This window comes from Camelus dromedarius, unplaced genomic scaffold (genome assembly GCF_036321535.1).
Source record: "Camelus dromedarius isolate mCamDro1 unplaced genomic scaffold, mCamDro1.pat HAP1_SCAFFOLD_176, whole genome shotgun sequence".
In the NCBI taxonomy this organism is placed as follows: Eukaryota; Metazoa; Chordata; class Mammalia; order Artiodactyla; family Camelidae; genus Camelus; species Camelus dromedarius.
Window position 1 is genome coordinate 233,982 of NW_026989746.1, and position 13,577 is coordinate 247,558.

General features: G+C 40.4%; 1 long non-coding RNA gene across 1 annotated transcript in view; it reads right to left on the reverse strand.

Moving 5' to 3' along the window:
• The window catches only part of LOC135320512 (uncharacterized), a 257,975-nt gene that overhangs the window by 52,462 nt on the left and 191,936 nt on the right, over positions 1–13,577 (reverse strand). Inside the window, exons 2-3 of the long non-coding RNA XR_010379680.1 lie at positions 8,225–8,449; positions 1,459–1,582 (exon numbers count right to left, since the gene is read on the reverse strand). This is a non-coding gene — a long non-coding RNA (uncharacterized LOC135320512). The remainder of the gene's footprint in view (positions 1–1,458; positions 1,583–8,224; positions 8,450–13,577) is intronic.

The following is a 13,577-nucleotide window of genomic DNA, read 5'->3' on the forward strand; positions in this document are numbered from 1 at the left end:
AACTAGTTAACTTTTTATAGATTATGGTTATAAACAGATGAGGTATCAAAATACATAGAAGGACACACATCAACTCTAAGATGTTTATTAACTCCACTATTTTGTTTCTATTTATTTTATTTCTATTAAAAAATATTAGGAACCTCTGCAGTCAATATAACAAAATGTTAATGGGTGTTAAATCCAGAATATAGAGGCGTAAGTGTATCATTACTCATAAGTATTTGTATGCTCACAAGACAAAATGACTTGAACGTCTCTCTCCCCTCCCCCTACTCGCTACTGGCTCTCACCTGAGCTCCCAGACCACACATTTAACAGCCTTTCACTTTATCCACAGCTGAACTCATCAGGGTTCCCCCAAAGCTCCCTCTGCAGCTTTCCCTGCTCAGAGCACAGCAGGACCATCATTTACCTCATTAATCCACCCAGAAACCTGGGCCTTACTCCATCCTACCTTCACAGACATCATTCATCCTTTCCTTTTTACCATCTAAACATGCCTAAAATCTGTTCGTTTTTTCCCGGTGACTGTCCCACTGACTGTCCCACCGCTCAGGTAGAAGCCACCAACACTGCCCACCTGGACTCACGAGTCTCCCAAGTGGCCTTCCAGCTGTTCTCCCCTACTTGAGACAAATTAGATTTTGTCACTCCCGTTCTTTTATGACTCTTTTCAAACCTAGTGTTCTTAGAAGAAACTCCAAGTTCTTCACATGGTGAAGGTGTTTGCCATGAAACTGTCAGCTCAGGGAGGGCAGGACCCCCCTCCTCCTTGGCCCTCCTCTTTCCCTAAGCCCCGCCCTCTCCCTCGGCCCCGCCCTCTGGCACAGCGCTGGCTCAGGAGGACCTGCTGAGCTACACCAGCCTGTATTCTAACCTTGGTGTTCAATTCTTAGCAAATTGCTTCACTTATCCATACAAATCCAAGGTAGATTAGAAAGATTTTAGATGTTGAGCTAGACTATTGATTTGGGGATTTTGCACTAGCAACCTGCAATTACATGTTCTAATGATTCTGTCTTCTTAAAACCACACCCAGATTTAAGGAGTTATTTGTGGAATGTCTTCGGAGTAAAAGGGACTGTACTTTTACAGACTTTATGTTGTATAACATGAACAACACGGACAGGGTCACAAATGGAACTGCCTCACAAGTGACAGAAGACAGGTGAGAGGCACAAAGCAACAGGTCGCAAAGACGGTAAGAGCAAATTTGTTTTGCCAACCCCCCCAAAAATGCCTGAAAGAACCAAAAATTCTGAATTTTGAAAGTAAAAGATTATCATATAGTGAAATAAAATAAATAATCCTCTTCATCAGGGTTTCAAGATCTGACTCCAGATTTTTTAGCAGGCCGTACTGAATCCTAGCACAGAAAAATCAGATGGACTAGTGGTGAGTAAGTTCCAGGAAAACTGCAGTAATTCCTCCACTTGTGTAAGGACATACACTCACTTGCCGAAGGTGAATGTAGACTGCATTCTGGAGAAATTCGGAAGCTTCCAGGCTCCGCTTCTGGATGCCGAGGACACGCACAGCTTGGAAGCATGCTTCTAACTCAGTCACCGGAATTCTTACACTGCAGGGGGAAAAGGAGGCCCTCAGTCGATAGCAGAGATGTTCCTGTCGTGTATCACAGGCCGTGCCTCAGGGACTCAGTGCCCTGCAGCAGCCCGGCCCCAGGCGAGGACCCGAAGCGTGGCCCACCGAAGCAGGAGGTGCACTGTGCTTGAGAAAGCCCATCCCCGATGGGGGCAAGAGTGGCTGTGAACATATAAATGCCCACAGAAATATGCCTGCATTCATTCAAGTGATACAAGCAACAGTAGCAGGCTATTTAACAAAATTTCAGTGGAAATTTTGCCATTCCTTTCCGCTTGTTCCCTGCACTCTGAAACAGGCTTAGGCTCTCTCACACCTGCAGCTCTGAAGCAATAGTTGTGAAGTCATTTTACTTTGCTGCAAGTGTCCTCGGTCCCCTTTTAACTGTGTCTGTCCTCTCTTAACACAGTCGGATATCTTCCTGGATCTCTACCTGAGTTCCTTTCTCCTCCTCCTCAGATCCTGAGATAAAGGACAAGTGAAGGCACATGACCAGAAAAGGCACTGTGGACTTGACTGAAATCCACAGTGACCCCCTAGGTGAGTGCTGCCCACCCCTTACATTCGATTTTCAAGGTTCTGCACAGGGTGACATCCAGCCCAGAGAGGTGGCCCAGGCCCATTGGAAGCTATGTGGTTGGGCACGGGGACAGGTGCAGGAGCTGGTTCCAAGGTCAGGCCCCTCCCCACCTCTGCTCCCCTCTCTCCCGAGGCCCCGCTGCCAAGCACTCAGGCTCCGTGATCTTATGTCCTTCTCTTCTACTCTACTCCAAACCCTTTTCCTTTTCCTTTTTTCCCTAATTATCCCCAGCTGGAGTGATTTTTCAATCGCAGTATCTGAAAAAATTTCCTGCAGCCGAAAATGAGGTCTCAAGAAGTCAAAGCACATATGCTACTTCCTGAAGAGTGCCGCTGGCTAGGGGGACCCTCACCAACACTCACGTGGCATCAGACATGTTTCAGGGTCGGCCACCCCCAACAAGAGTGTGCTGTGACCCCTATGCCCGCACAGCATCTCTGCTCACAAAAATATAGTTGGCCCACTTATCGGTTATTAAGAAGCAAAAATACAAAATTGCTCATGTTTCTTACTAAAATTATCTATGAAGCAGAAAAGGGAATTGTAATAGAAAAGAACAATTTTGACCCCATGTTAGGTCTGTTCCTTTGGCTTTAAACCTGTGCCCTGTTTTCTAGGCTCAGACTTCCTAGCTCTGCACCATTTGTAAAAGAAAGTTGCCTTTAGACTGAAATATCCAGGACAGCCTATTCTCCTGGCCGTGATCTTGAAGGATGCTAATTCATCTGCACTTATGTAGAGATGGCAAGTTGCAAAATAGAGAATAACCTTTGTTTATTTTTTGGAGTTTTCACAGGGGCAACATGATTTGATCCGCATGGACAGCTGCAAGAACAGCGGATTCAAAGGACAAGCAATTCATACAGCAAGAAGTTTCCAACAACCAATCAAAACCCCGCCCCTTTTTAGTATAAAAGAAGACTCAATTCTGACTTGTGGAAGATGATTCTCCAGGACATCAGTCTGCCATCTTCTGGATCTGCCAGCTTTGCAAATAAAGTCACTATTCCTTGCTCCAACACCTCATCTCCCGGTTTATTGGCCTGTCATTTGGTGAGCAGAATGAGTTTGGACTCGGTAACAAAATGACTGCATTGGAGGTAGTATGTCTCCACTGTTTCCTCGTTTCCAATATGTAACATGCACATTACTTATGATCTAGTGCAAATAATTCATCAAAGACAACCACAAAAAGAAACTACTCACCCAGCTATCAACACTGAACACAAAACCTGTCAATTTTATATGCTGTTTAAGAACACAACCGAAAAACCTAACATAGGGAGTTGATTCCACGGAAATAAAATTATTTCTACTCCTTCAAAACTTTTTCTTTTCTTTTCTATTTTATTTTGTTTTGCTTATTGAAAAGAAAATAAAAGTCAGATAATTTTATTTCACGTATTTTTGTTATAGCTACATACTTTAAATACTACAGAGACTTAAATTGCAATAAAAAATTGTTCATATATTAGTATAAAGATATATACACAATCAATGGGGATTAGGAATGGAGTGGACATTTACTAAAAATCCACTGCAATCCAGTCTTTTACAAGCATATCCTGGAATATAAGCTCTATTATCCAGGGGTCCTCACCCACATTCTCACTGCTGAGTCCCTTAGTAATCAACTAATAAGGCACCAGCATAGAACCATGTGATCTGTATTTTAGGAATAAATGAAGGAATTGATTCATTCAATTCTAAAACAAAAACCCTAAAATAAATACTGAACTTATTTACAGACAAAGAAAATTGGTCCCTCACAAAGTAAAGTTACTTCCTCAAGGTCACAAAGCTAATAAATGGTAAAGGCAAGATTTGAACTAATCTGCCTGATTCTAAAAACTAAGGTGGAAATCCCATTAGATTGGGGAGGGTCCAGCTGGGCAGCCTATCACCCTATATTTGTTCAGATCTAGCCTTAGACAGCCTGAGACAGCACTCCATTCCTATGGAACTCGAGGGCAAACGATAACATTAAGGATTTTATATCCAGCAATTTCTTAAGTCTCATGTATATAAAGTGTCAGCAGGTCAGCAGAAAATCTCTGGGAACCATTAGTGGGTCCAGACCTTTTTGCTGATTAGAAACTCAATCTATCAGGACATAGTGACCTTCCCATGAGAGGCCACATGGACATAAACTAAAGGCAGCTGAACAATGAAAACTAGCAAGACCCTGGAACTCAAGCAAGAAGGATCCCTGCCATCCCCCACCCAGTTGCCTCTTCATCCACGTGGACACGAAGACAGAAGACCCGGGTTCTTGTCCAAGTTACACTATCATGGATTCTCACCCATAAAAAGTTACAACTCTATGCTGTCATAAATCCTTTCCAACTCAAATATGATGGCACCAATATCTCAGCAGAATATCTATGTCTCCACTTCCCCTCTTCTAATAGGAGAATATTTCTATGGACACAAAGCAGAAATCCAATTTAAAAAACCATGCACGAAGCCAGGTGAATTTCTGCTTAAGAGACTTTCCTCTCACGCTCAGTGAATGAAAACTCAGAAAAAGTGGTCCTTCTCCTTCAGCAAACGGGAGGCATCCTGATTGTGTGTGTGTGTGTGTGTGTGTGTGTATAAATCAAATATAATCGTCTGGGATGTGTACAGATTTTTTTTAATGTCACTGTAATTTCATGGGGATGAGCCAACATTTAAAGTAATTTGAATCTAGTGTTCTCAGACAGTCTCAGTCTCTTTTGGTGGAGGAGGTGAAAGGGGAGAGTAAAGGAGGAAAGAGGTAAATGAAACAAAGAATTAAGAATACTGCTAGGGAAAGGCAAACGTTAATTTTGTTCCTCATTGCATCACAACAAATTAGGGACTGGCTTTCCCCCGATGTCTTATCGAGCACTGAGTTGCAGAAGAAGAGGCGACAACCCATTTCTCACTGAGATTGTGGCTGTACGTGGCATCTTATAGACACAAATCATTTACACTGATCAAACACTCTAGCAGCAGGCCGTAATTCTCCTGTTTTGAGAGACAAGAAAACAGGAGTTCAAAGAGGATGTATAACTTGACAAAAGTCAGAGGACCAGTAAACTAAAGAGGATGAATTCAAACTCAGATCTGAATGCAGAGTCTGCTCTTCCCACTCCCAGGACTGGAAAATCCTTAACACACAGGCTCCCCAGCTCCCCTGCAGTGTTCCTGGCGCCAAGCATTTCCCATGGTAATGTTAGCCAGTTCTCACAGACACAGCGTTCTGTGCAGCCAATGACCTCCATCGGACCTTGATCATCTACCTGCCACGCCCACCAGGCTTCACCATACAGACAGGAAAGCTGGCTTTCAAGTGCATACAAAGCCACCCCCGGTCTAACCTGGGCTCTTCTGCGGCTTCTCCAGCCTAAAGGCAGCCATGAAACTGCTCACAGTCTGTACATGAGCCACACTACCTCTCTCCATCTATCTCCCCACCTATACTACTACTTAGCTATGACCATTTTGAGAATCTTGGAAACAAATTTTTAAAAACAGAAAAGAAAGGATTCTGGAACAAGTGGTTAATACTTACAATTTTAAATGACAAGTTACAAATTGAGTATTGACAAACCGAATCTTCCTTTCTAAATGTCAGTTTTAAGCATTTAAATATATAATAGCAAAAAATTCTCACAAAATTAACAAAAACATAAACAATAAACTGGAATAAATTCAAAAATAATGCCCATGTTCTAAATGGAGAAACTTCAGGACTATACTGAGTGTTAAAGTAAGAGGTATGAATGTAGAGACATAAACATATTGCATGGAGGAAAGCAGTTTTGTAAAGATGTAAGTTCTCCTAAGAATAATTCAAAACTTACTAAAAACTCCCATGAAAATTCCAATCTGATGTTTTTTAACTTGAACAAAATATTTTGGAACTCTTCAGGAATAATAAAGTCATAATACTAGACAAGAAAATTTGGGATGGAAGAAAAGAATCAAAAAAAATCAGACTGCCAGTGATTAAATAAATTTTTACAATATGTAAGATATGGTGCTGGAGTAAGGAATGGAGATTGACAGAAAGGAACCATGAGTTCAAAAAGAGACTCTAGTGTATGTAAATATTTTGTACAGGTGGGATTTCAAATCAAAGAGAAAAGTATGAATTCAATAATTGTCCTGGGACAATCAGAATCACCTAGAAAGAATAAATTCTATTCCTGTCATAATGACCACAAGATAAATTGCACATAGTGATGTAAATATTAAAAAGTACTAATAACAGCAAATACAACCCTTTGCTCTTATTAACTCAACTTCTCCTCACTATAACAAGTACTATTACAATCACCACCTTAGAGATTAAAAAAACCTACAGAAGAGATTTATTCCATTATAAGGAAGTATTTCTAAGAATGTCAAAGATAAAACCCATAAGGAAGACATTTACTATCTTAAGAGTAGTTTGAGCCACAACAAGAATAAAAAACTTTCTGAACAAAATGAAAGGAAAGAAATGACAAGAAAAAGCTCTGTGATACATGTTGATGAAGTCACGAAGTAAATTTTCATAACATACAAAGAGCTGTCACAAAGCAACAAGAAGCTCCCTCACTTAAATGTTTGCAAAGGACAAAATGAATCATTCATTTTAAAAAATTCAAAAGGCTAATGAGTGAAAAAAGCTCAAAACTTCACTGGTCATCAAATGCAAACAAAAACAATGAAAAAGCACTTTTGCTTATCATATTGGCGAATATTTTTAAGATATTCTAGTTAGTGTCCATCTGTGTGAGAACAAATCATAAGCGACTTTTTCAGAGGATGACATATCAATGGATATGTAAACTCTGAAAAACGTACATACACACTGACTCAACTCCACTTCTAGGAATCGTTTCCTTTAGAAAAAAAACAATCAGTCCAAACAGATGTATCCATCAGGGCATTTACACAGCACTGTTTACAAAGGTGGGAAGAAAAACTGAAGTGAAATCATATCCAGCGATAGAGAATTGGTTACATAAGTAATTGCGCATTTTTTCATTCCCCAATGGAGAAGGAATTTCTAGAGTCACTTGAAAGGAGTCTGTGATGAATGTAAGTGTCACATCCAGGGACTAAATTTCCAGAAGCCTTAACTAAAGGAATATCCATACAAGATCACAGGAATGTCTGTACAAGAAGGATGCAAGTCAAACATTCTTTCTGACAGTGGAAAGTGGAGAAAACTTAACTGTCCACAATGAAGACAATGTTACGGTAATTCAAGGCGAGCTGTGGGCGCTGAGGGAGCCGGCGTTTCGCCGTGGTCCAGGGCCTTGTCCACAGCACTCTCCCACCAAATGTGTCCGTGGACAAGAGACGACACCCGCACATCAGGAGACCCCTCCAATCTATCTGAAAGGACCGGGTGAGTCTGGAGTGGGAGGACGTCTATGATATACCCCTGAGTGAATAAAGCGAGCTGCAGAAAAACATATAGTATGGTCTCATTTTTAAATAAATCATATATACACACACCTATACATTGATTTCTCATATGTGTATATATATGTATCTCATAGGCATAAAGGTCATGAAATATATATACCAAATTTTCCACAGCTTTTACTCTCAGGAAATAATGAGAAGGGAGTTAGGGGCCTTCCTGTACCACCACAGTTCTCTTTTCAGTATTTCAGTTAAGTATACTTGGAATTTAAAAGTTTATTTAAGTCCGAAGTAAAATGGACGATGCATTCCTTAAGACAGAATGCTACACTGGTCATTAAAAATCATGCCAGGGGAGATAGAATATTGTAGAAAAACATGTAATAAGACGAATGGAAAATGGAGATCTCCGCACAGTAAACAGGGACAGAGTGCTCACTGGTTTTTATGACAGAGCTGATACACACTGACGAAAAGAACAGAAAATAAATGTTAAATTGTTAATTATTATCTCTGAGTAGCGGGACCAGGATAGACTATTTTGCCCCTTTTTTCAGACTTATTATATTAAATGCAAATTATTTTTCATCTGAAAAAAGCATTTTTAGGCGTGTAGTAACACGCATTGGGGAATAATACATGAATACTTACAGAAACAAGTAACTAGGAGACACCGCAGCAGCGCTACACAATGTAGAACGGGCGATCCTGATTAACATCGTGCAGTTACATAAGGACCCACAAAGTGAGAGCACCTGCTGTCATAGGGCGTAGCCCCCTTCTATTTCTCAGTTGTGTCTTCAGGGCTGAGGCAGTTCTGAGCACGGCCAGTGTCAGTGCTGGTGTCTGGATGGATGCTACTGGAGGTGAGGGCACCTGCAAGCGGAGAGGAAGAACAGAAACCATCCTCTGCCTTTTCTGTCTTGTTTCTTTGTTACTTTAAAAGAGAGGAATAAATAAGATAAACTGTGTATCTTCCCTACAGAAATTTCAGTAATGAAACCGTTTTTAAATTCTTCACAGCTTATATTCTGCCTATAACTGTCTTTTCAACAAAGCATCATATTTATTAAATGTGAATTGACTCAGTTAATTAACTCCCTGTTGAAACATTCTAGTAAAGAACATGAAATGCCGTATGAAAAAGAACCACACCTGCAGTGACTAGCACAGCTGTCTTGACGGCAGTGCATTCAGCCCGCACCATCCTGTGGTCCTGAGCTCCTGATGCTGGTAAGAGAGCACGCTGCCTCCTCAGATGGAGAGATACTGTGAAAGAGTTTGAACTCTACAGTACTGACAAAACATAACTGACAAATCCCAGGCTCCTTTGAGGCTGTCATTTTCTGTTTCTGGCCAACCCCCGTCAATGAGCAGAACCACCCCATTCCCGAGCCATGGGACTCATGTGGGAAGCAGTTTTGGAGAAATTTCCAGGTATAGAATGTAACAAACTATACATAGATCTCTGAAAAAAGAAAAGATGCAATATTCTGATTTTGGAAGAAACTCAAAATATTCTCCTAAGCCTTAGTAGCTGGAAAGGCTGGGCATCTCCTAAGCCACTTATTTATTTCGCAGCCAGTGAGCATCTCCCACAAACCCTGTTTCCCTGTGTCTGCTGGGAGCCTCAGGCACACTGTTGCTGTCAATCTTATAAGTCACAGGGCAGACGCGTGTCTCTCATGCCTGCAACCCTAACACAGGCTTGCCTCCTAGCCTCACTGTCTGAACTTGGCCCCAATTTCTCACCTGTTTATTTGGTATCTGTTCTTCTGTAAGCTGCCTGAAATGCTTTTTGGAACATGTCAGAAGATTCAGTGGGTAGATAAATGGACAGATGGACAGGTGAGAGATGGGCAGACAGACAGAGAGACTCCAAGAAAAGGGGAACAAAGAAAATTTCCTATGCAGAACCCTCTTCTAGTCAGGGAAGAAAACCACCACGGAGAAGTGTGAAGAGGCAGGTGGCTTAGGACTGTTTCCTGGATTCCATGAAAAGTCACACCAAGAGAGAGGGTAGAACTATAAATAATAAAAGAAAAAAGCATGCATGCTTGAAAAATATATCTACATTATGTACTTTCTAAAGAATAGATTCAAATCAGCACGGCCCAATAACACAATCCTTGGGTATTTACAGAAGTGAGAATCCCATCTCCAAACCACAAGGCATCCCTTCGGAGCACTAAGAGTCTACACGGGACGGTCATAAAGCTGTCACCGCAAAAGCGATGCTATCCTGCCCTTACGAGGAATGAGCAGCTGTGCTCGGGCTGCCCACGCGCCATTTACACCCCACAGCACCTCTAAGGGGGAGGGACGCCTAGCAAGCCCGTCTTTGCAGGACAGCAAACAAGTCCGGGAGAAGTTAAGCTGACCTAACATTTCTCCATCTCTCAGGACTGGTCACTCCAGAGCAGGACTCGAACTCGGACCCACGTGTGTAATCACGTTACTACCGTTCTTTGTGTGCTTTTTGTGTGTATAATACATTTGTTTCTGGCATGAAAGGATATTTAATAAATGATCGGTTGTCCTGTCTATCTCATTAGCTCACAATCAATGTTTATAGTGTTGAATTGTACTCTTTTTCCCTGGAGAAAGGAATGGAAAAAGCGGGTGTTAGAATGAGGTGGGGCTCCATTCTTTATCTGGTACCTCATCTCATCCAAGTCCCCAACCAGGGAGAAGGAGCAAATGTTCTCTTCATCTTTTAAAGAGAGGGCTCCACTGATGGTGACTTAACTCCAAAACCAAGTCTGGGGAAAGGGCACATTCAGCAACCAGAGCAGTATCACCTGTAGGAAGGCGAAAACAGCTCACGGGAGGGCTCAGGGGGTCAACCTGATTTAATTTCAATCGATAAAACAGTAACACACTCTAAAAATACTAGCATGCAATCGATTGGCTCTTTCTTGACATCTAGCAATTTTCCACAGCCCACATGTAAAATGATCGTGAACCAGTGAAAGGTAGTGTCTACAGACAAGAAAAATCAATGCCACAGGTAGACTGAAACCCAGGCTGGAGGAAAGGAAGAGAAAGGGCATAGTAAAGAATTGGGGAAAGGCTGGGGAAATAAAATCATCACAAGGACTCTCAAGCATCATCCAACAATCATACAATCATTCAAGAGAGAGAGAGAGTTACTGAGGTCCTATTTTGTGCAAGATTGTAGAGCGGGTGAAGCAAGAGCGCAGCGACCATTGTGGCAGCAAGTGGCGGGGCTCAAATACACTTCTGATTCTGGTACCTTGCACACTTGTCCTCAGTATAAAGGCAAAAAACAAAAAGTAAAATAAAACTCTGTAAACTCAAAGCATTGTTGAAAAAAAAATTAAAGAAGACCTAAATAACTGGACAGACACACCACGCATATTCCTGGATCAGAAGTCAGAGCTCTTGGAATGGCAGTGCTCCTCAAAGCGATCCGTATATTCAACATGGTCTCGATCACAATCCCAGCGGGCTCCTCTGCAGAAACTGACTAGCTGCTGCTACAATTCATATGGGAATTCAAGGGTCTCAGTAACCAAATCGTACTTGAAAAAGAAGAACAATTTAAGAGGACTTGTAATTCTCAATTTCAATCCTTACAACTGTATCTCCAGGTGAGATTAGAGGCCATTGTGAAGTTATTACTGTGTTTATCCTTATTTTCTAAATTCTCTACAATGAATATAAGTGTTACAATAAAAAGAATAAAAAGTAAGGTTTCTTTTAAAATATACACACCGATTCACTCATTGGGAAAAAATATTTTAACTATAAAGAGGTAAACAAATATCTAGTGAAAAAGGACTACTTAAAAACAAGAGTGTATTTACATTTTTCATTAATTGAAAACTGAAAAGCACAAACACATCAAGTTTCTAGGGAGACCGATGCAACAAATTAAGTTATTTTCAAAAATTCTAATTGAACAATGAAAACTCAAGAAAGGGAAAATTGTGATTGACATCCAAGTGCAAACACATGGAAAGCAAAGGCCTAGAAATCACAGTTCCTTTAACTCTGATACTAACACAATAGAAGAGGAAATTCCTCACTAAGGGGACAGTGGAATCCCATGCATAAGACAGCATACACAGTACAAACTGCACTAGAATCTGAGGTGATTTTCTTAGAAGAATTGCAAAGTTACAACATTGCTGAAAAACTATAAAAACACTGACAGACAGATTAAAACACACAGTCATATATATTATATAGAAACATATGAAGTCTACTCCCATGTTGCATAGAAACACAAACATATTTGTTCATTTATGGGCACTGAATATTTTATCCCAGCTAGAATATTTCAACTAAAACAAATAATCAATAATACACTCCTCTTGTCAAATCTACTTGATAAGTTACTCTGCTATGTAACCATAATTTGTCTAAGATAGATCTAAAATTAGTGAAAAAGATCTTTGTATGGTTTCTTGAACTCTTCTCAAATTTCTAAACTTAATTTTAAAATAGATCTGAGCAGTATTTCTATATTAACTTTTCCCCCGTGAAATGAACAACACAGTCTGTTGTCAAAATTCTGTCCTTAGAATGATTCACAAGCACCATATCCTAACAAAACTGCTGGACAGCAAGGCACTATCCAGACACTGTGACCAAACAAATGAAACACAAGGAAGACAGTGACCCTATTCTGGAGGGCTTACCGTATGTTTCAACACCAGGTATTTATTTGATTGGTTTGATTGGTTAGCAAAATAAAATCAATCAAGTACATTCTTCTTTAAGCATTCTGTAAGTCATGACTCTGTTGTTAGTGTCATGAGAAGGAAAGACTAAAGCAAGACTTCATTAGGTCAACTAGCAACAGCAATCACTGGGGAGTGAGTAATAAAGAAGTTAACTGATAGCAATGCTTCTGCCTACAAGAGACCTAAAATAAACCTACACTGATCTCTTTAAGGAAATGAGGAGATGAGGCCCCAATGAGAAAAACAAAAACTAACAAGAAATCAAAAAAGTAAAGGCTTTTTCATTAACGGTTCCAGGAAGTAGTGGAGCATGGTGGTGAGGATCACAGATACTTGGGACAAACATGAGGGTCTGAATTCCAACAGCACTGTGTAGCTTTGACACTGATAAGTCAGAGAAATTTTCTGAATCTCAGTCTCCTATCCATAGACTGGGGACAACAACAGCACCCGTCTCCTAGAACGGTCCTAATAATTAAGTTATTTTATATATAAAAGGTTAAATAAAATACCTCAGATATTAAATATTACCACAAAAGCACAAGGAACAAAGAAAACAGAGATAAATTGGAGTTCATCAAAATTAAAAACTTTGCTTCAAATGACACCATACAGAAAGTGAAAAAACAACACACAGGAGAAAATTTTTTCAAATCATTTATCTGATAAGGAATTTGTATGTATAAAAAAAAAAAAGGACCTCCTACAACTCAACAATAAAAAGGCAACTCAATTAAAAAATGAATAGAGGATCTGAAAAATATTTTTCAAGGAAAATATACAAATGGCCAATAAGCACAAAGAAACGATGTTCAATATCATTAGCTGTAAGGGAAATCAAGTCAAAACCACTAGGAGAAACCGCTTCACACTCACTACAATAGATTATAATCAATAAAAGAGTAACAAGCACTAATGAGGACACAGAAGATGCAGAGGTCGCAGCCGTTGCTGGTGAGGATGTAACACAGACTGGCCACTTTGGAAAAACGCCTGGCAGGTCCTTAGAGAGTTGAACATTTGGTTTCTGAATGACCAGGCAATTTTGCTTCCTGAGCACACACGTAAGAGAACTGAAAACAAATGTTCATATAAAAACTCCTACAGGAATATTCACGGCTCCATTACTCATCACAGCCAAAAAGCAGAAACAACACAAATGTCTATCACGTGATGAATGGGTAAACAGAGGGGCCCAGACATACAGTGGAATATTATTCAGCAATAGCAAGGCATAGAGTACTGACCCAGGCCACAACTTGGACAAATATCGAAAACGTTACTCAGTGTGA